Below are 24,461 nucleotides of genomic sequence, written 5' to 3'. Positions count from 1 at the left end.
CAGGATGGTGGTCGCATCCCCATTCGCGGTGCGGGACCGCCGCATGTCTGGCGGCCGTTCCCAAAACCGCGGGGATGGCGGGCAGACTCAGGTCTGCCCGCCATCCTAATTGACTCCCTAATATGGAAATTGTGTAATTAATTATATTTGTGGGTTGTGGGAATGTTAGGGGTACAGGGTGGGAAGTAATGTATTTTTTATTAATTAATAAATATTTGATCATAAATATTAATTAATTGATTGATAGTTAGGGTGATGGTTTAATTTTTTTTGTGTGGGTTTTGGGTTGATAGGGGTGAAGGGTGGGGACTAAATTAATTTTACTTACTTTATAATTAGTTGTTAAATACTATTAGTTATTTAATTGAAAAAAATTGTGTAATTAATTTTTTTAGGTTTTTGAGGTGTGGGTTGTGGGGATTATAGGTGTAATGGGTGGGAAGTTAATTTAATTTTATGTTTTACTTTGTTTTTTAATTATTAATATTTGTTTGATATGTTAATTATGCAAATACATTTGTTTTCAATTTGGGTTGTGAGTTGTGTGGTGTTATAGGGTAGGAAGTAAATAGACTAAAATTATGTAATAATTCATGTTTTTATTAATAAATAATTTCTAAATAAAAATATTTATTTGTTTCAGAATTTTTATTTTTGTATTTAGTATAATATTTGTTGGTATTTGGATATGTATTTAACATTATAATATATTTGTATTTGTGTTTGTTTTAATATAAAATATATTTTTAATTTTATTTTTAACATTTATATATTTTTTTATTTACTTTAAAAAAATTGTTTTTTTTGTTTGTTTCCAACACTTTCCTTATTGATGCACTGACTGGAGTTGGAATAATAAATGTTATCCCTCCGCTATCCAACACTTTTCCTCCCGTTGCACTCTCTGGAATGGGAATAGTAAAATGTACCCCTCTCCTATCCAACACTTTCCCTACTGTTGCACTCACTGGAGTGGGAATAGACATTTTTACCCCTCCGCTAACCAACACTTTCCCTACTGTTGCACTGACCGGAGTGGGAATACTAAGGGGTCGATTCCGATCCTGTATTTTTTTTTTCCGTACGACTCGTATCCGTATTTTTTTCCATACGAATCGTACAAGTCACGTCCGACCCGTGAAGTACGATTCGTACGGGAAAAAGTACATACGGATCGGCTCGATCCGTACGAATCGTAGCGGGAAAAGTTGTACGAGACGGACCCGGACGCTTTTCAATACGAATCGTAAAAATACAGTCCGAGCGTACAAGTTGGATCCGGACCGGCTTTCCGATTCGTACGGAAAACGTCCCGTACACTGGCAATGACTTGTACATATGCAATGTCGGTGTACGCACCGTACATACGCAATGTCGGTGTACACACCGTACATAGCAATGGCGGTGTACCCACCGTACATACGCAATGGCGGTGTACGCACCGTACCTAGCAATGGCGGTGTACGCACCGTACATACGCAATGGCGGTGTACGCACCGTACATAGCCATGGCGGTGTACGCACCGTACATACACAACGCATGGGGGTGTGTGCCTGTACGACTCGTACCCCTGTACCGTACTGAACCACAGACACTGTAAAACAGCACAAGGAGGGTCTATTCGACTCGCACAACACCACAAAACACGTCTACAGTGCACAAATAATGGAAATGACTGACCTGGACACATCCAAACAGGCAACCAGAGGGGCAAACTCAAAACCACCCCTTATAACACACCCACCAAAAATTCAAACTGAGGCCCACCCACAAATGGACCAATAAAAAGGGCCCACACACACAAACCATGAGCCTTTGCAACAGACTCACTGCAGCTAGAGAGCACACACCAACAACTGCACCCATCCACCTTAACATATACACCTTCACACAACCTCCTTCACACATACCCCCTCTTCACATTCAGACCCACACCGTCACATTCAGACCCACACACCCACAACCATCCACACCCTCACCCCACACCATGCCCACAGACAAGAATCCAAAGTTCACAAGGTAGGAGCTGGACATCCTTGTCAATGAAGTCATCAGAGTCGAGCCACAGCTGTTTGGAACATTGGTCAGACAGACCAGCATAGCCGAAAAAACACGCCTGTGGCAGAGGATCGTCGATAGGGTGAATGCTGTTGCACCCATCAGAAGGACCAGGAATGAATGCCAAGCCAGGTGATACAATCTGCGGAGGACGGCAAAGCGCAAAATGAATGATGACTACGCCCAGAGCAACATCACTGGAGGTGGTGGGCCCCGCAGACCAGTAAATTTCCATCCCTGGGAGGAGAAGGTGATGGCCCTGCTTCCGCCGGTGGGAGTACATGGACTGCAAGGATTTCCAGAGCCTGGTGACAACACAAACAACTTACGTAACATGGGGGTAATGGCATCCACACCCCAACTGCACCAAATGCACGCAACTTCCCCCAAGCCCTCACCGGCCACAACCACAGTCAAAAACAACGCTAATGCCACTAACATGTGTATGCTCCATTGAGAAAGCAAGGCCATGTTATGTCCCATGCTACACGAAGCAGCAACCCAAGAATGGATGTCCGGTTTGCTGGGAGGGTGGGTGGCACAAAACACATTGTTGAACTCCAAATCAGACACAATTGCCCTCATCCCATATGGCCCAGGTACATACCCATGCACCATGCGCAATGCACAGGGATTGGGAAAGTACTGACAAGATAGCTCACACTCGGCCCGGGTATAGGCAGCACAAGGCCCTCCTGTGACCAGTGCAAACACAAACACCAAGACAACAAGGTCAGATATCTAGGACAGGAACTCTCACTCACTGTCATGGCAGCATGCTCCATTGGGGGACAGCTACATCACCTGGGAGCCCCAGTGCCAAATCACACTACACCCACCAGCAGGCTCTGTCACACACACCCCTTACACAAGCAGACACCCCCGGGACAGGCAATGGATTTACCCACTGTCACAATGGACATGTAACACAACAACACTAATACATAGCTGACTAAGCATCCAAGCCAAAAATCTACATGTCAAAGACTCAGGAGAACATATCATTCTGTCCCCCGCAACATACCCATCCACAAGTGAACATTGAGGAGAATGCTAGGCACATACAACTACCTGGAGGAACAGTGCCAACTTGAATATGTATGATACATGCATGTTGCATGAAACAGCATTAACATTGTCTGTCTCTCACACACAGGGCAACGTGATGAATCTACCCCCAACAATGGGGGTGAAGATTCAAAGTCCCTGGCCCGGGAGGAACCTGATCCCACCGGCAGCGACGCCTCTCAACACTCCGTGGATGACCCCGACCGACCTGGACCCTCTGGTGTACAAGCCCCTGCAGAACCTGGTTCAGGACCATCTGTGCCAACCACCACCCCCATTCCTGCCACATCCCAGGAGACACCGAGGAGCCCTGCCCGCAGTGAACAACTGAGCCAGTCTGACCAGGAGGGACAAGGAGTGCCGGGCACCCAGGAGGAGGCAGACAACACCGCCACTGCCATCCCTCAGGGGTCACGTAGACCCGATGTGCCCACAACGGCAGGCCAGGCTCGTGTGGGCAGGGGTGGTGGGAGTGGAGGCAGGCGGAGGCGAGAACCTGACCAGCCAGCTGAAGGGACCGGTATGTCACAAATACACAACATCATGGCGGCATACCGGCGTGACACCAGGGAGATCAGCCAGGTAGTGGTGACTCTCACAGAGATCAAGAACCAGCAGGCCAAGCAACACGCCAGTCAACAAGAACACCAAGGACGGATGGTGGCAAGACTGGTTGAGCTCCTGGCGGTGCAAAGGGACATAAGCCATTCACTCCGTCGGATCACCGACAACATGGGCAACCCTCCCTGTGCCACCAGGCGAAGACCACCACCAGCCACATGGAGGGAGGAGGAGGAGGATTCGTCCGACGGAGCGTCCCAAGCATCGTCAAGGCCTGCATCGGAGGGTCCCCCGAGGAAGGTGGGTCGTCCACGGAAAAGACTGTGAGAGGCAGCGGCACATCCACATCTCCCAGGTCACCTGGCCTGGCACCTGACCTTCATGTGCGACAGCATCACCTAATTGACTGACATCATCTGCCACATGGACCTGCTGGTCACAGTCTGACTAATGATGCCAAACACTGTGGTCTGGACTCTGATGACTTCAAATGGCAAGGATCCCATCTCCCCCTGTGAACTTTGGATTCTATGGTCCCTGCATTGCACCTTTTTCAGCGCACAAATCACGCCCCAGAGCTATAGTTAAATAATTAATACGTGAAATTTTATGTTGCAGTCATTTAGCATGAGTCCACAACATACGTGTGGGGATATGGCAAAGTATGCCTGAGTGTGGAACTAACTCCAGCCATCCATACACTTGGATCTGAGTCCGGTCGAGGACACACATGTGTCTCAATGTATCACCAAATACAGACATGGAGCCCAGTACTCACCCGTGATGGCCTCAAGCTGCTGTGGGGGGGGGGGGGGGGAGCTTGCAATACTGCTCAGACAGACCAATTTGGAAGAGTATCATGAAGGTGTAGAGGTCATGGGTCATGTTGATGTGCCCGGGGAGGGAATCCCAGGTCTGTTTAAGAGGTGGGAGAGCTACCTCCTACATGCAGTTTTATGTGGATGTGATGAATGGTGGCCAGGGCAAGGTGGGCTGCATGGGGTTGGGCCAACGGGGTGTTGGATGACAGACGTCCAAGGTTTGTTTTGGGTCTGGGGTTGTGGACTGCCTCCTGAGTGTGGTTGAGGAGTCTGAAGGTTATCCTGCAGCAGACAGTGAGCCATTCTAGCTATCTCAGGTGGACAGTGATGGGGCTGGGGATGTTGAAGATGAGGTGTGCGGATGCACCCTGGATGTGGACAAGTTCTCCTGCAGTTTTGCTGTTGTTCTACGTGGAGGCCGGTGCTGTAGTTGAGCCGGCTGGTGTCGTGGACCTCGGGGACGGTCTGTCTTGCCTTGTAGTGGATCTATCTGTGGATCATTTGCAGCATGCGGAGGGTGTTGCAGCATGAGGTACAGATGGTGGTGAGTTGCATGGTAATTGTGAGCGATGGGTCCATGATGAACACCAGTTTGCGTGCGTGGCCACTGGGTGCTGGTGCGGTGCCCAGACCAGTGGGACACAAGGAGTTGACCCAGCCGTAAGGGGATAATCCTCAGATGATGACCTCAGTCCTGTCCAAGTCCAGCCTCAGGTGGCTGATGTTCAGCCATTTGTCAACGGATCTCATGCCTTCTTGAAGTTTGGATCTGGCAATGGCTGGCTCTTTGGTGAGTTTGAGGAGCAGCTGGGTGTCAATGGCATACGAGATGATGATGAGGTTGTGTGCGCATGTGATGGTGGAGAGGGGGGTCATGGAGACATTGAAGATCGTCACGCTGAGAGAAGAGCCCTGGGGTATGTGCCTGTTGGACCTAACGTCCTGGGGTAGCTTGGCTAAAGTGGAAAGGCCTATGCCCGAGAAACATTTTGTGCCTGCATCACACTCGTTCCGCACTTCAGCGTACCACCACTAAGAATGAGACTACACCAATTGATTAGTAAAGGTAGAAAAGCTTTATCTTTATCTTTCCTTAATTCATGTACTTCTTGTCTGTCAAGCAGATTCAACCATTGCTTAGATATTCACATCAGGTATAGAACATTTCACTGTGGCCTGAATTAGCAGTACTCTGTCTAATGACGTGAATCACTACGTTTATATTTTACATCAGAAATAAGCATTACATTGAGGCTTGAATTAGCAGTACTCTATTAAGCGACATCAGCCAATACTTTTATACTCTACACCAGAAATAGGCACTACATTGTGGCTTGAACTAGCAGTACTCTATTAAGCGACAGCAGTCAATACTCTTATACTCTACACAGAAATAAGCATTACATTGAGGCTTGACTTAGCAGTACTTTATTAAGCGACTTCACAATGCTTCAAGTATGGCCTGTATGGCATTACCCTTAAGCCTGACACCTGGCTCCTTATGACTCGGCCAACTCCTACAATGTCGTGAAGCTCTAAAGGGTTGTTTCCCTAGATCGTTAGGATTTGAACTCCTAGGCGGGCTACGTTACCCCTAGAGTCTGGGCTGTGGGCACTCACTCTCAGTCAATATTTTTAGGCTGACTGCAGCCGGGTTAGCCAGTTCACACTTTTCCTCACAAAAACCCTCTCCTACTCCAGTGCCTCCCCCGCAGTCCAGACGAAGGGTGTATTGATTCTGTTTTCCCCTCCCCAGGGTAGGGGCATGCTCCGGACCTCACTCGGGTCTCCCGCCCTCCCCTGGGGGTTACCTTATTCTTCGACCCTTCCTCAGCCTTCACGAGCGTTCTTTGACCTCCCGGCGATGTCCGGGCCGAGGGCCTTGGCACTCAGTCAGAGTTCAGCTGAAGGGGGTGCTAATGTGCAGAGCTCCGCTCCCTTCACTCTTCCAGGGTTCACGCCGCGGTCGCGTACAGCAGCTCGACCTGCGAAGACGCGACCCGCTCAGTGAATCGTGCGGCGGCGGGGGCGGCGTTTCGCAGTTGCCCCCGTCACGTGATCTGAGTTCCGGAGCCTCAGGCCGGGTGCCGCCTTTGCGGAACTTCGGCGGCTCTCCCTCCTCACAACGGCTGCACTCCCAGAGCTACAACAACCACGATGGGGCCCCCAGTCCTCCTCACAAGCTCCCAGACAGGAGGGACGCTCCCACGGGCCTCGGGCTACAGCGGTGAGAGGTACCTTAGGGGGGGGGTCTCCAACGGGGGCGGCCCAAGTTAAGGGGGGTGACCTACAGCTCAGAGGCAGTCAACCCGGACAGCAAATGTCCCGGATCTGTGGCGCTGGTCACATTCCTCATTCCTCATCAGTAGAGAACAGCTGTCAGTTCTGGGTTTGACAGGACTCCAGGCAACCGCAGGAAGGTCGATGATTTGGCCAGCGAGGATGAGTCTCCCCCCCATTCCCTTCAGGGGTGCTGACCAGGCATAGAACTCATAAGATTGGTGGGGCCCCAGGGTCAGAGGCTACAGGCAGGGTTTGGTCACCAGGTAGAGGGCAGCGTCAACCAAAAAGGGGGGAAAAGCAGGCCCAAAGTACAGTCAATTCCCCTCCTCTAGCGCTCCTACCTCCCCCCTCAGGTGCCTGGCTCCTGACTACCTCACCTCACACCTACTACCTCTTCTAAAATGGCCGCCCTGCCCTCACCTCTATTTATCACCTGGGGCCTGACTGGCCAGAGTGGCCCAGAAGGTTCTGGAACCTTCATGTCAGTCTATGGCCCAGGTGCTGAGGTGACAGTTGGAACCACCATTTTGTGAGTCTAACTTCCCTCTTCCTACGTCTACAGTGAAGCACCTTGCGCCTCTCCCTCACATAGTAAGATGAAGGCGCCCAGAGCCTCTACATCAACACCCAAAAAGTTGTTAGTGGACATGAAAAATTAGAAGGGGGAGGGACGAAAAAAAAATAAAATGAGGAGGGAACTGCCAAAGGGCTGACAGGTCTAACAGTGCCACATGACACCAGTGTACTACATGCTGCAGGGTGGAGGCCGACTCCCTGGGCCTTGCTGGTGAGCTACTTTCTGATTTAATCCTGGGCCCTCCTCTGGATACCAGTGTTGGAGATGTGTGAGCTGACAGTGTGTTAGCACATGGTGTACAATGCTGTTGAGAGGTCAAGGGGGGTGGGCTCACCATTGTTGAGCAGGGTAAAGTTGTCGTTGGTGGTGGCAATGATGACGGTTGCAGTGGTGTGATTACTGTGGAATATGGTCTGGTTGCCTGGAGCTGGTTGCGTGGAGGAAATTTGTCATTTGCTTGTTAAGTGTCTTCCGGATGACATTTGCTGGGTAGGGAAGCAGGGTGATGTACCAGGAGATCCTGTGGTACTGCCGTCCCTTGTTTAAGAAGGGCCTGGGTCTCTGCATGCCTCCAGCACCCATGGAATGTGGCTAACTCCAAGGAGACATTCATGACGCGCTGGACGTGGGCTTCAAGGATGGGGAATGATGTGGTTAAGATGTTGTGTGGGAAGGGGCCTGATGGAGAGCCAGGGTGGATGGTGCACATGAGCCAGGTGGTGTACTTGCTGCTGACGGGAGTCCAGAACCTGAGGGGGGTTTGTCCTGCGGATAATAGTGCTGTCTGCCGCTGTGTGCCAAGGCTGTTGTGTATGGCCATGAGCTAGCAGTGGTACAAAGTTGCAAGCGATGGGATCTGCCTTGCAAGGGTGGGGTGTCTTGGATGGAGATCTGCTGTCAGTTCACTCACAATGCTGATGAGCTCCTTGATGTCGTGTGTTTTGGTGTCTCGGCACTATCTGAAGGATCTCCACTTGTCCTTGCTGATGATATGGTGATGTCTGTGTGTGGTCTTTTCCAGGCCTGTAAGGTAAATGATGGCTCTTTGTGTTGCAAGGTTTGCACAAGAGTCCGGCTAGGTCTGTAGGAGTCCAGTAGGTCTGCCCTGTCCCAGGTGCCTTAACTGTTGTTGTGCTTCACAGGAAAGTCCGTCAATGTGGCAAGATTGTTGGGTCAGTTGCTGATCCAGTGCATGAGGTTTCAGGGTGTTGCGTTAGTGTTGTTTTGAGTGTCCCACACAGCTTGTCTGTGGTGACTTACATCAAGCATCTTTGGGGGATCGTTAGCAGGGTGTGGGCAGTGTGTTGCTTGTCGGAGACGTTGATTAAAATGTTGATGGACCAATGATGGATGGTGGTGTGGATCTCCTCCAGCCAGAAGTTACTGGCCCCCAGCCACATGTAGACTGTGGAGGTGAGGGCTTGAGTGCAGATGTACGTGTTGATGGCTTAGCGCAATTGTGGATGTAGGCCTGGAGATCTGTAGATGAGTGTTACTCTGAGGGTTGCCATGGAGTTGCTGCAAACCCGGATTTGTGACTCTGAGGTTGTACTTGTGAATAAATTGCAATTCATCCTCCGGGATTGTTAGTGCCGTCCCTGTGGGTGATCTTGTATCCGTCTGAGATGGCAATGAAGAAGTCATGTGCTGATGATGCTTATGTCCAGGTTATTGTCATGAAGGTGATGTGTGGGGCTGTTGTGTTGAGGAGGTAACAGAGTCCAATGGCGTGCTGGTGGACGGAGCGGGTGTGGAGGAGGAGGCATATGACCTGGTTGTTCTGACAGGATCTGGTAGGCTGGGCAGCGCTGTGTAGGCAGTTGGAGTTGCACACTCAGCTTGCGAAGGTCTCGTGTGTGCGCTTAGGGGTTGCCTGATAGCAGGCGGTTGATTGTCTGGTGGACATTGCTTGGAGGGTGGCTGCAGCATGAGCCTGTTGTGTGACGTGGGTCATGCAAAGACCAGAGGCTCGTGCACTGTGCACGTTGCAGACGCACACGGTCCTGCCTTTCGCACGGCGTTGGCGCAACAGTGGCACAGACAAGCTGCTGGCTGCATAAAGAATGGGTGGAGGGGGGAAGGGAGGAGCATTTTGGAGGCGTGTGGGTTGCAGAATCAGGGCACTCGGCGGGGCGGTGCCGCAGGTGAGGCAGCAGCAGGCGGAAGGGGTGAGAAACTAGGCAAATAGTAGCACACAAAGACAAGGAGGTCAGAAAGGCATAGTGCAACAGGTGTATGTAAAGGAAGGAGTGTCAGGTTACTCATGGGTCATTACGAGAAAATGTATGACCAATCACCAAAAATGAGGGCCACAGGGTCAGGCAACAAAATGTGGAGCTGCGCACAGGAGACACACCATCAGCATGTGTTCACGTCCCGTTGTGGGGAGCAACCTGCACAAATACATACAGAACCAGGGACTTCATGCACAATAGATATTATTAGCCATGAAGAACTGCATGCATGTTGCCGAAGTACACATACACATATGCTCAATATTTGACAAGTATGCCATAGATGACACATGCAAACTGGCAAGAGAGCTGCAGTGACAGAGATGAGGCACTTTGGATTGTGCTGATCACCTTTATTCCACATACACACACAAAGGGAAATGCATCCATGTGAACAGACTCACAGGTCAGTTGACAGAACATGTGGGACATACGCTGGACCCCCCCTTCACGACACGTATGATGTCAATCCCAATGAACTGGCACACAAGTTAAGGGGATGAGCCAAACACATCCTGCTGCACACGGAGAGGCTGCAATTCCCCATAGAGCCTGTTGTTGTGATGTCCCACACTATGTCCACCCGTAGCATCCGCAATGTTTCAGAGGCAAGGTTTACACACATTGATGGCTTCATCAGATGCCACACTCCGCTACAGATGACTGTCAAGAAGGGTGACTATCATGTTATGGGAGTGATGCTACATGTTATATGCTCCATGGTGAGAAGACATGTATGCATGGTACCACAACATGCACAGAAGCAGGCCCACACATTCCCAACCCGTACCACCACCAAAAAGCCTTGCTGCAATCCTTACCCAAACTGACATTTCCACATGTCCGTGCATGTAACGCTGATTCAGCACACGTTGCAATCCTCATGAGGAATGGCAGGAGGACAACGATGGCACGAGCAGACAACATGCGCAAAAATCTGGGAATGACAGACACACAAGAAGTCACCTAAAACAAATCTCGCCGCACACATGGACATTTACAAAACATGAACAATGTTGGACACATGTAAATTTCAAAGAAAGTCTCTCCTCAAAACTGTGTGGCATGACATCATCACTAGAGTGACACATCAGAACACACATCAAAGTCACTTTGCATTCAGTCAGCTGGACACACACATTGCAACACATGCCACTCAATGCTACAAGCTTGCACACTCATACCCAGTGACTGACCATTATGAGAAGAAGTTGCGTATGAGCTGACTCCGGATATCCTCCTCCTCCTCCTCCTCATCACTAGCCTCATGAGCAAGCCCTTGATCCTCCACGGGTGGATGTTCCTGCTCATCCGGATCCAGGATGAGTGGCACTGCCTTCTCAACTGCCATGTTGTGCAGCATGTAGCACACGAGGAAGATTCGGCAGACCTTCTCCGAGGCATAAGGGAGGGACCCGCCTGTCTTGTCCAGGCACCGGAATCGGCTCTTCAGGAGTCCAAACGTCCTCTCAATCACTCGCCTGGTCTGCCCGTGTGCATTGTTGTACCGGTGATCTGCAGCTGTTCTTGGGTTGCGAAGAGGTGTCAGCAGCCATGGCATGTTGGGATAGCCAGAGTCCCCTACATGGAAACATCATGTAAAAAAGTGGGTCAGGAGATGCCGTAAGAGCCAAAGATACCGCAACACACAGGACAAACAGAGTATACCCACCAACAAGACATGCTCGTTCGTTGTGCAGCCGCAGCATCATTTGTGGCACCCTACTACGCCTCATGATGTAGGCATTGTGTGCTGATCCTGGAAAACGTGCACAGACATGGCAAATCAGCATGTTAGCAAGACACACCACAAGGGCATTTATCGAGTGGTATTGATTTCTATTGCGATAGGCTTGTTCCTGTGCCTGTGGTGGGCTAAAGAACGGTGGTGGATTAAACCCAGATCAGTTGACTGGGGGTGAGTGCTTGCAATGTTCAACACTCCGTCCATCATTTCCTTTGGTTTTGCTTTGTTCGCCATAAGTTGGCAGGGTATGCTCAGACGTGAGTCCCTTGCTCACTTTGGCACTGGATTCAAGCAAGCCTGGCTGAAGACGGCTGAAATGCCAGAAACCGGTCCTAGGAAGCTTGTTTCCGGTCCAGGGAAGACATGGCTTGGCAGTTCAGGCTGGACTGTTCCCATGAGGCACAGGGTCAGACTGATTTGCATTTGGCCATGTCTGAACTGGGGTGGCAGAGTGGGCTAAAGAACGGTGGTGGAATAAACCCAGATCAGTTGACTGGGGGTGAGTGCTTGCAATGTTCAACACTCGGTCCATCATTTCCTTTGGTTTTGCTTTGTTCGCCATAAGTTGGCAGGGTATGCTCAGACGTGAGTCCCTTGCTCACTTTGCCACTGGATTCAAGCAAGCCTGGCTGAAGACGGCTGAAATGCCAGAAACCGGTCCTAGGAAGCTTGTTTCCGGTCCAGGGAAGACATGGCTTGGCAGTTCGGGCTGGACTGTTCCCATGAGGCACAGGGTCAGACTGATTTGCATATAGCCATGTCTGAACTGGGGTGGCAGAGTGGGCTAAAGAACGGTGGTGGATTAAACCCAGATCAGTTGACTGGGGTTGAGTGCTTGCAATGTTCAACACTCCGTCCATCATTTCCTTTGGTTTTGCTTTGTGGTGGTACCAAAGCCACATGTGTCCCATCAATGGACCCAATGACATGGGGCATCCCTCCCAGGGCATAGAAATCACCCTTGACATCTGTCAACTCCTCAGGAGTAGGAAATTGGATGAATTCATCAAGGTGCTCCAACATGGCTGCTAAAACATCTCGCAGGACACGGCTGAACATTGTCTGTGACATGCCACCAACATCAGCTATGGTGAATTGAAACGTACCTGTGGCAAAAAAATGTAGGGCTGCCATCACCTTCATCTTGGGGGTCAGTGCAGTAGGATACCTGTGTCGCGGTTGCAGGTATGGTGCCAGCTTGTCTGTCAAGTCCTCAATCAACTTGCGAGTGAATCTGTAACGGCGGATGCAGGCATGTTCCCTCATGGCACCCAAGTCTGGCATTGTTCTTGGGACAGGCTGTGCCCTGCAAGACATTGTTTGTAAGAATGAAGATTGAGAGTCTGCCAATATCAATGTCAATGAACATAGCACATGCTACACTGCTAATACACATCAGGTAACTATGGAGTCGGGTGTGTGCAATACATACAGGACACATATGCCAGCTTGCTGGCATTCCTACAAAAAGCCAGATACACCTGTTGATTGTCAAGTCTACATGACATGCCCTGAAATGAGTTGGTGGCCAGTCTGAGTGAAGAGACACAGATATCACCAGAGTGACACACACCCACATAGCTGCATTGGAAGGATGTCATCTCATCCACACAGCTGACGCAAGGCACACGCACAGGTCACAAGGAATGTCAAATGTACATATCAAACACATTGCGATGAAGGGGTACCCATGACAAGAGAAAGACACAGCCATTGAGACAACGCAGACATGTATGACTGGGAAAATATGATGTTCGATGCACACAGACCCTACAGCGGTGGGAATCCACATGTGGCATGGAGTGCGTAGATGTGTCCCATGCCCATCTCCACACAGACCCATGTTGGATGCACCAACAGCAGATGCTGTTGACGGAACACTGACATCAAGCTCATGGGAACACATGACACACACCTGACAGTCACAAAGGGGCACGCAGATCATGACATGTCAGTTGATAGAGTGTCCCTGTCGCTGGCATCAGGAGACAGGTGCGGGTGGTGATGACTGTGCCATCCCACTGCTGCTGTGCATGACACAGTTGGACTACAGACACACATGTGGCAAGTGTCAAGGTGATGTGTGCCACATAGTGCCCCATCACACATGACATGTGTCCACAGGTCATCACACATCAATTGTGCAACTAGATGAGATGACCTGTGCAATATCACTGGCTGCCACACCTAGGGCCTGCACATAACAGTATGCAATGACAAGTATTTGATGGACATCCTTGTGCGACTCGTAGCCCTCCATTCCTGGCATGTGTGTGCCTGTATTACCATTGTAAGCGTGTGAAATGCGTACCCGTATGTGTGAACTAGTGCGTACCCATACGTGTGAACTAGTGCGTACCCGTAGGTGTCAAACGCACTGTACTACTAGTGCGTACCCGTAGGTGTCAAACGCACTGTACTACTAGTGCGTACCCGTACGTGTGAACTAGTGTGTACCCGTAGGTGTCAAATGCACTGTACTACTAGTGCGTACCCGTACGTGTGAACTAGTGCGTACTCGTACGTGTCAAACGCACTGTACTACTAGTGCGTACCCGTACGTGTGAACTAGTGCGTACCCATACTTGTCAAACGCACTGTACTACTAGTGCGTACCCATACGTGTGAACTAGTGCGTACCCGTACGTGTGAACTAGTGCATACTCGTAGGTGTCAAACGCACTGTACTACTAGTGCGTACCCATACGTGTGAACTAGTGCGTACCCGTACGTGTGAACTAGTGTGTACCCGTAGGTGTCAAACGCACTGTACTACTAGTGCGTACCCGTACGTGTGAAAAGCACTGTACACCCGCTATCATCGCGTGTGTATGCTTCGTTTCACCATTGTACTTGTGCCGTAGGGGTACGTGTGAAACGCACCGTACACCCGCTATCATCGCGTGTGTACGCTTTGTTTCACCATTGTACTTGTGCCGTAGGAATACGTGTGAAACGCACCGTACACCCGCTATCATCGCGTGTGTACGCTTCGTTTCACCATTGAACTTGTGCCGTAGGGGTACATGTGAAACGCACCGTACACCCGCTATCATCGCGTGTGTACGCTTCGTTTCACCATTGTACTTGTGCCGTAGGGGTACGTGTGAAACGCACCATACCTGTGTGTGGATTTCAAAATTACATAGGGGACACATAAGGGACAAGTATTAGGCCCTAAATGCATGCTGGTTGTCATGGAGACAGAGTTTTCAGTTGAAAAGTGTCGATCATGTGTCCTGGAACAGTCAGTTGGCCACAAAATACAATGTTGCAAAGTGGTCGTTGACTTGACATGATGCTCAAAATTTGAACGATGCGAATGCTGTCATTGGTGTATGTTTAAAGTCATTGGTGTATGTTTAAAGGGATTGGAGTAAACGTAGGATGCGAATGAGTCTGACCAATCACTATGTACTCCTCTAAATGAATGCCCCTCAGCAAGACTGATATAAGGCAGCCAGAACCCATGAGAGGGCACTTGCCTGCACAACTTTCCAGTCGACCACACTCACTGCTGCTGTCTCTGCTTCCTCTGGACCATGTCATGTACTGTGGAGAGGACCCAGCCATTCACCCAGGAGGAGAATGAGGCCTTGCTGGACGTCCTCCTCCCACAGTACACCAAGCTGTATGGGAGACCAGGGGAGCAGGTGAGTGCTGAGTCCACTACCTTTGCCTATGCACCTGTTGGGTGACTGTCAATATTGTGTCCAGGTGGGACAGACATGCAATGTTGTTTAGAATGGGTCCCGGGGGGGGGGGGGGGGGACATGCTAATGTCTCTCATGCAGAGCATGATGTAGTTCCTGTGTGCACTCCTCACTTGCATTGTGCTTACTGTGACTTTCACTGCATAGTGCATGACACTTTCAGCCTGGCTTTTTTTCCTATTGTCCTGAGATGATTCAGTGGTCCCCCTGGTGTGACAGGTGACTGTACCCACAGATGTGTATGAGTTGAGTGGCCCTGTGGTGAGAGTGTCCAAATGATGTGTATGACCTCATGGACATTGATGTGTGTGAATGTTCCTTGTCATGTGGGTGAGTGTCTATGTGACGTGTTGCACCACAGCTGCATGGAGGAGGCAACAGATCAACCCATCTGATGTGACAAGTAAGCCGTGCTGTGTGTCTGACTTGCAGAGCTAGCATGACACCTGTGACACCCCACTGGCAAGTGGCACATGTGCAGAGTGAGGGTTGTATCCGCTGTTGTCAATGACAGGCGAGTGATCTGTGCTTGGGTGTGTCTGTCTAGTATGCCGATGTGCGTCAGTGGAGTGGAACATGTGACTGCTTGGCACGTGCTGGCCTTCAGCCTGCTGTTGCATGTGCTGCACAGTGTGTGGCATGATCAGTGAGTGTGTTGCACCCCCCATGACAACCTGTTGACTTTCAATGCCATGTAGTGCATTGGGGCTTGCACACAGGCCACTTTCTTATTGTGTATGATGTAATTCCTGTCTGCATCCTATGCCCTGTTCAACATTTCAATGATGTTCAAATGTGTGTCTCTGGGACATGGAGCAGGTGTATTGATGTTGTGTCACTTTGTCATCCTGACAGGTAACTGCCTACGAGAAGGGGGTGATCTGGAAAAACATCGTCAGGGCCGTGAGATCTGAGGGGGAGCGTAGTCGGCAGCTGCCACAGGTCCGCAAGAGGTGGCAGGACATCCGGTGCTGGACCCGGCGGATCGCCCGGGTCCAGCTGGGGCTCGATAGTCCTCGCCCCCATGGCGGCCGCGGCCGCCTGACCCCCCACATGAGACGTGTCCTGGCGGTGGTATTCCCTGAGCTCGATAGGCAGTTGCAGGAGAGACTGCAGCAAGGAGGGGGTAGGTACATGGCTGTTTGTCATGTTATGTGTCGCCAGCTTTTGGAAGTGCTCTGTAGCCTGGATACACTCCCAGAGTTAATACGTGCAGTGCATTTTCGGTTCCCCAATGTCACCTGGTGCTCTTTTTCATCCCTTCCCCTCCTTGACATGTGTCCCCTGGTCTGTGTGTTATCACATTTGCACATGGTCATCTAGGGTGCCAGTAAATCTAAGTGCACAGTGCTTTCTGCATCATGTGGGAGGGTGGTCTGTGACTTGTGTTGGTACCTTGCCTGTGCCATGACCTGTTCACTATGTTGGGGGTCCATATTTGTTGTCACTGATGAGGATTCTCAACATAGGAGTGTGAGCTTTCAACTGAACACCCTTGCAGCATGCATGACCAATGTTGTGGCCTCAGACATGATGTGCATGAGTGGGAGATATGCATATTGCCATGACGGTTGAACATGGTACAGTCAGCTCATTCCAGGACCACGGAGCAGTGTGCCCACTACAGTCCCCTGAGACACCCTGGCCTCCTAATCATGTGTGTCATCCAACACTGTGCACATTCTCTGTGGGTTCAGCATAGGTCTGCCTCTGTGGCATTGTTCCCTGGCCTAGGTATTATTTTGCAAATGTGTGCTACATGTGTCCACTGGACAGGGATACACCATTTTGCTTGTGCATACTGACACTGGGCAGTGCCTGTGTGGCTATTCACAACAATCTGTTGATGGTTGTTTGTCACAAATATGTGTTGCCAGCCCCACAAGGTGATGTTGTGTAAATGAAGCTATTTTTCCAGCACAGTTATTGTAACCCTGAATAAGAGGTGTCACTTCTTGATCTGTATCAATCACATTGACTCAGGCATGGGGTGGGGTGTGCGGGAGAGGCATACATGTGCAACCCTGATTTTTCATTGCCAGGTCTGACTTGTGTGTGAGACTTGGCTGTACAAAGAATCACCGTGCAGTGCCCCTGTGATGCTGGCCAGTGCTTAATGTTCGTGCTTTGCAGCCTGTGTCAGTTTTTTAAAAACTTGAGTCCTGCTCATACATTTTTAGCACCTGTGTGTGGTTCAGATGCAACGCTGTTTGGACTGTGTGTGCTGACATCTGTGTGTACATTCTGGCTTGCCATGAGGGTGTCCCCACAGTACAGCTAGGCTTTTTTTCAAACCAATTGCAGGCCCATTAGCTTATGCATTGTCCTGGGTGTGGACATGTGTGCCACTCAAGATGACAGGCAGTAGGTCATATGTGTAGCCAACTGTGTAATCAGGTGACGGATGGCCATGTGACAACTGACATAATTCAAGTTGTTACTCTTAAAAAATTGTACCTTGGCACTCACAGCACTTGTCAACAGTTCTTCATGTTTTAAATGTGGAAATTTGATGATTTGTGTTAAGAACACTGATGTGCCTGCATGAAAAAAGTCTCCCAAGGAAGTGCACACCAAACGACATTTCCACTTTCATGGAACACACTGGCACATTCTCTAAGAAGCCACTGTTAGAATTAAATGGTGAATGGTGTTGCGGATTCTCCATATACATGTTCCCACAGTGCTCTTGATTTTGTGAGACTCCTTTGTTGTTGGTGATACAAACTGACGAGTCTCAAGACATCAAGACCTCCGTGGGCCCATGTGTATGTACTTTCTGGAACACCATTAATTTCTAACAGTGGCTTCTTAGAAAAGGTGGCAGCTTCTTCAATGTACTTTTGTGTGCATTGCCTTGTGCGACATATTTCATGCAGGCACATGAGTGTTCTTTTCACGAAATGGCGAATTAGCACATTCAAAACATGTAGATTGTGTAAAGTATTGCGAGTCCCAAGGTAGCAACATTTTTTCGTTTTGTGTTCCAAAGTACTTACAGGTCTCTGAGTGTGGTGACACCTTGAGTATTGAGGTGTGTCAGTTTACGTTGGGTGCACCACTACTGTTTCTTTCAGGGTAAACAAGAGGTGGCATGACTTCATTGTATTGCTGTGCTCACCGGTTCACAGACACTAGCTTCTCAGTGTATTTCTCATTCAAGTTGTGGCCTTTTGTGTTCTTTTTTTCCTGGTGTCCAAGTGGCATAGTGGGTCTACCAACTGGGCAGTACAGGACTTACATATGTGCGGAATTATCTAGCTGTTACTCATGATGCATTGCCTGATATGCACTGTGACCAATTGTTCTTGTGCTCATGTGTCAGATGTATACAGGTGACTGATGCATTTCGGTTTCTTCTCCTTGCCCACAGCATCATCATCCGCAACCGAGGGAGACACCTGCATGGACCTGGAGGAGGGACCCAGCGGCAGTGCCACCAGTGCTGTGGAGTCAGAAGGAGCCAGTGGCACGGAGGGCGAGGGGAGTCAGTCGGAGGACCTGTCTGGAGGCGAGAGCAGCTACGACGCCGACGGGTCTGAGGCTGACCTCCCTGAGGAGGCGGAGACTGCAACACCAACTGGCAGCATCCCCACATCTGTCCCCGCCTCCTCCATTACCATCTCTGCCCTCCCAGTTGCTCCCGTACCTTCTGTCCGTGCAGAGTCCCACCATGTCTCCTTCGGCCCAGGCACCGCACCCTCTGCCCCTGTCACCCCTGCTGCCCTCAGTGAAGAGTCTGTGGACATACTGCGGCAGTTGCAGGTTGGGCAGGCATCGGTGCTGAATGTCCTCCATGGACACACTAAACTGCTCACACAGATGGTGTCGTTCATGGAGGGCATGTCAGTAATGATGTCTGACCAACGCAGGTTTCTGCGGTCCATGGACTCTTCCCTGACGGCAGCAGTTTCTCTCCTGCAGCGCTCCGTCCCCCCCCTACCCCGGACCCATCCATACTGCCCTCTCCCATGCCTGCCCAATGCACACCCAGACAGTCACGGGCACGCACCCCACCAGACACATCCAGCACACCCCCAAGTAAGGCACAGCGCACACCTCCTGGCACGCACACTCAGGGGGATGTAGGCACACCCACAGGGTCTGGGGGCAGACGACATACACACAGCAACAGTCGCAGTCCGCAGTCCTCACAACCCTGTTCCTCCAAAACCACTCCCCTTAGCTCCCCTACCAAACTCTCACCCAAGGAGACTTATATGGTTGAGCTGGGCCTCGCCCCCACTGAGCCACCACCCCACAAGCGGACAAGGAAGTCCCCGGGCACGGGAGTTGAGTCCCCCACCATGTCCAACCCCTCCCCCAGAGCGCAGCGCCCCATCCCTCGACCACCACACCCTCCGTTGGCCCTGGGGTATCTTCAGGTGCAGGGGTTAGGATGGAGGTGGAGGCCCTAGCAGAAGTGTGCAGCGCCGAGCTCACCTCCACCTTTGGCGCTGCCCCACCCCCTGTGGTGGAGACGTCCACCCCTGCACCCACCACACCTACCCATCCCCCTCATGTCCCTGCGGTGCCTGGTCCTGCCACAGATGATGCCCCCCCCCCCGGCCGACAAACCTTGAGGTTCCTTTGTGTAGGCAAGGTAGGGGTGGACGCGGTCCCCTACGTCCGCCCTTGGACTTGAGAAGTGGACTGGCCATTGGCCTTTGTACATAGTCTCTAATAATTTTGGGTGCTGAATAAAGCCTTTTCTTTTACTTTCAACACTATTGCATTTCAGGTACTTGATGTTGGTGATGAGGCTCCTGGAGTTGGCGTTCTGGTAATGTGTTAGGGTTCTGAGAAATGTTTTTGTATGATGGTCATGAGGTGGACCATGGTATCTGTGTGCCATCACAATGTCTCTGCAAAGAATCATTGGTAGTGTGTGTTCATTTAGTATGGAGACATTGTCCCAAGGAGTGTTCCTTCCTCTGTGGCACCTGACATCTTCCCTGCAAACAGTTGCACCTGTTTCCACATTTCCTTTGTTGGTGACGGATCCCTTCAACAATGGCCATGCCTGCTCACCGATGTCTCCTGCTGAATCGTCTGTGCCATCCTTGCTAGTCACTGTACTTGTGTTTTGGGTATGTAGGAATGCCTTCAGGGACAAATTGGCCCTTTTCAGCACTATGCATGTGTGTAATCACGGCCTACCACACAAATGGTACTTGTTATGCAGGGTATTTGGGCACCTGACTCACAATTGTGGGCATTGTATCTGGTGGAATTGAACCCTATTCCTTCCATGAGAGACAACATCTTGGTGGCTGGACCAGCACCTGAACATTCCTATCAGTCCTGGGATGTGCTTGACAGTGTGTGTTCCCTTTGGCTATCTTAGTTTTGTATGCAGTTACATGACTATACAGTCTGTTGACATGAAATCAGGGTGTGTATTGTGCTGCATCCGCCATGGGTGGGTATGCATGTGTTATATGTCCTCACACCCACATGTGGTGTGTCATGCAGTGTGTGAAAGACATCCATCCTCCTAGGAGTGGGACACTGCTGTCAGTGATGTGTTGTAATAGCACTAAAATCATAGTCCAAAGTTAGGGATGCGTCCATACCACCATGTAGGTGTGGTCATCTGATGATGATGTACACCCCCCATATCTCTGTTCACTGCTGGGAGTCCTCTGCACCCACCCCTCATATGTCTGAACACTGCTGGGAGTCATATGCACCCACCCCCATATCTCTGTCCACTGCTGGTAGTCATATGCAGCCACCCCTCATATGTCTGGACACTGCTGGGAGTCATATGCACCCACCCCCATATGTCTGAACACTGCTGGGAGTCCTCTGCACCCACCCCTCATATCTCTGTCCACTGCTGGGAGTCATATGCACCCACCCCTCATATGTCTGGACACTGCTGGGAGTCATATGCACCCACCCCTCATATCTCTGTCCACTGCTGGGAGTCATATACACCCACCCCTCATATGTCTGGACACTGCTGGGAGTCATATGTACCCACCCCTCATATTGCAGACCACTGCTGGTAGTCATATGCACCCGCCCCTCATATGTCTGTCTACTGCTGGGAGTCATATGCACCCACCCCTCATATGTCTGGACACTGCTGGGAGTCATATGCACCCACCCACGCACCCCCTTGGAGCAGTACACTGCTGGCCTGGACCTACACACACACCAATATGAAGGTAACATGCTGGGCCAGTCCTCTAAGCCCACATACCTGGCATGTGTACGCCTCGTATCCCAAATGTACTGGTGCCGTAACGGGGTACATGTGGCACGCACCGTTCACAAGAATTCTAACCAAGCACTGATACCTGAATTTTTAGATAAGATCCAAAGACGCACTAGCTGTAAGCCAGTGGCGTCACTAGGGGGGTGCGGACCGCACCGGGTGACACCCTCACGGGAGGTGACACCAAAGGGCCGGTCTGGTCGGTGTGGTCATATGTTGCTTTAAAAAAATACAGAAACGCAACATTTGGCAAAAGGAAATAGTCTTCTGGATTAGAAAATGAAAACAAGTGAAATGCAAACACAGGGGCTGCACGCTGACGTGGATCACCTTTCGGGGGGGTTGCAGTGATTCTTTAGAAATTGTACAGCACTTCTTGGGACCTTTAACTTCTTAGCGGCGTTCACTGTGTCGGGCCGGCTGGGTTTACTGTGGGGTGGACTGACCTTTGGGCACAACCGCCTGCGCTCTGATCCCTACTCAGATTCTGCCAGGCCGGACGTCTGGAACCTAAATTATACCTGGGAGTCTCCATCGGCTACCGAAATGGACGGGCCCTTCACAACTCCACGACAGACAACTGGAGGATCAAGCATATCCAAAGTCAGGAGGGGGTTCTAAAAGGGAACCTGTGTCACAATGGATGCAGAGTGTTAGTATTTAAAAAGCTGATGTAAGGAGCGTGAAAACATTAAAGTATTGAGACGCTCTAACCTTTAAAAAAAATCGCAGAGGTGTCGATTTCTTAAATGCCTATAAGTCCAATCAGCAAAGCGCTACAAATATAGGCCCCAATAGAGGTTCACTGAAACCTCGGAGATCCAAGAAGGATTCTCTACCATGAAGTAAATGGATATGTCAAAGCCTAGATTTGAAAGGATCCAAATATCTATCCATTCATCCTGCAATCCACCCACTGATATCCACCATTTTGTCATCTGAATTCTGTCATCTATTCAGCCTTTGATCCAATACAGTCTGTCACCATTCCATACATCCGCCTGCCCATCCATATACAAGCCTATCCAGCCATCTTTAAATCTATCCATCAAACATATCCTTTCACTCGTCATCCATCCTTACACTTATACATCCCTAATTTCTTCTTTAATTCTTCTATCCATCCTTTCACCCATCCATCCACCCTTTCACTCACCCTTCCATCCATCCATCTTTTCAGTCTGCTGTGCGCAGCACGCACTGTCTCCTCCTCCGCCGCGTCTGCGCGCCTCGGCAGTCACGTCACGTCGTCACTAGAGGGGTGCAGTCGGCGATGTTGTTTAATACGGGAGGAATCGGAATCCCGCATGTGCATTGGGCCCCAAGTGCGCGTGACTTGGCATCACGAGGGACGAGGAGGTGAGGAGGTCTCAGGTCGCCACGGCGCCACTATAATTTAATTTTATTCCAAGCAAGGAGGAGCGGAGTCTGGTTTAAGGTTAACGGCCGCCGACCGAGGTAGTCCCCCCCCCCCCCCGTCTGCCACCAACTCAGCATGTGAGTGGCCTATTGCCTATTCAGTGCCGGCTTTAGGGCGGTGCGACCGGTGCCGCCGCACCGGATGCCAAGTTAGGGCGCCATTTGTATGGAACCGACGAGTGCCGGGCCCGGCCCATTACTAATTTTCATTTTCACAGGTCCTGGAATAGAAGTCAAAGGAGGGAGGGTGGGGTACCGCCTGACGCCTTAGGGCCGAGTTCGCGCTATATAAAACTGCAAAAAAAATAAAATGCCTTTATCGGATTCGGAATGCACGAGGCACTTCTCTACATGTGAAAGTACACTTGGCCACAGAGTCACCAGTCGGATCCAATCCCCAAACGCATTGCCCCCAATCCCCACAGCATTGGCAAAGCCAATAGGACAGGCCTCCATGTGATGAGGAGCACTCACAGTGAACCGGAGGAGATCCCAGGCACAAACAGCCCAACATATGACACCCGACAAATGCAGACCACCCTCCCACCAAGGGGCCTGTGCGACACAGTCGAGGGAACCACAGCATCCCGACAAACCCACGTGAACTCTCACCTAGCATACAGTGCACCACACTGCTCCCAAGAAACGGCACTGCAGGAATGCCAACAACTGACAATGGTGCAAGCAGGCACCGCAGGGATGCCAACGACCCACAATGCTGCATGCAGGCACAGCAGGGACGCCAACGGCCCACAATGCTGCATGCAGGCACAGCAGGCACGCCAACGAACCACAATGCTGCATGCAGGCAGTGCAGGAATGCCAACAACCCACAATGCTGCAAGTGGGCACTGCAGGGACGCCAACGACCCATAATGCGGCATGCAGGCAGTTCAGGGATGCCAACGACCCAGCTGAGAGATGTGTGGAGCCGGGAGATTACCGAGCCTCGTCCACAAACGAATACTTCTAACATTCTGCTTTGTAAAGCAGCTACCACCCAACCTTTGGTACTGGTAACTGATCAATGGTTTGCAGTCACAACTCCAGTCTCAAACCATAGCTAGATACCTTTGCGACTCTCACACCTTCCTGTTTGCGATTCAGGAAGGTCACCCAAGCCCTGTTAAAAGTCAGAGTACTTGTCTGACCTGTAAAAGAAGAGCTTTTCCGCATTGAAAAATAGCATTTCTCGAAACGTCACACCCTGTGATCTTTGCTGCGGCAACATCCCTTGGTACCCAGCTTTCCATTCTTCTAAATTGGGAAAGGGTAAACGATCAATTCTGAGCGGTGGTGTTGTGAAAGCCCTGCTTTTGCAGCTTAAGCGGGGGTAGTGTTGACACACAGTTATTTATGAGCCTTACCTGCCTGCGGCTCTGTAGACAAAAGCACTAAAAACACACGGGACACCGATAACAGAGGTCAAGCAAGGAAAATGAATTACAACAAAGAAATGAAGAGGAAATGAAAGGGAAAGAAAGCAAGATGGAGGGAGAGGGAGATGGCTGGGAGGAAGAGGGAAATGAAGGGCATATGAAAATAAGGAAGGAACTGTGACAAGAAGGAAGGGTAAAAAGGATAAAAGGATGAATGCATGGGCAAATGGGCTGATGGATGTAAGGACAAAACAATATTTGCATGAGTGTGAGAAAGAAAGTGGCTGGAACGATAGAAGTCTGGATGGATGGCCGCCTGGATGGAGGTGTGGAAGGATGGACTGCTGTACTGATAAAAGGAGGGTGAATTGGTG

Source organism: Triturus cristatus, chromosome 12 (genome assembly GCF_964204655.1).
Source record: "Triturus cristatus chromosome 12, aTriCri1.1, whole genome shotgun sequence".
Taxonomy (NCBI): Eukaryota; Metazoa; Chordata; class Amphibia; order Caudata; family Salamandridae; genus Triturus; species Triturus cristatus.
Note: the sequence above shows the minus strand (reverse complement) of the source record.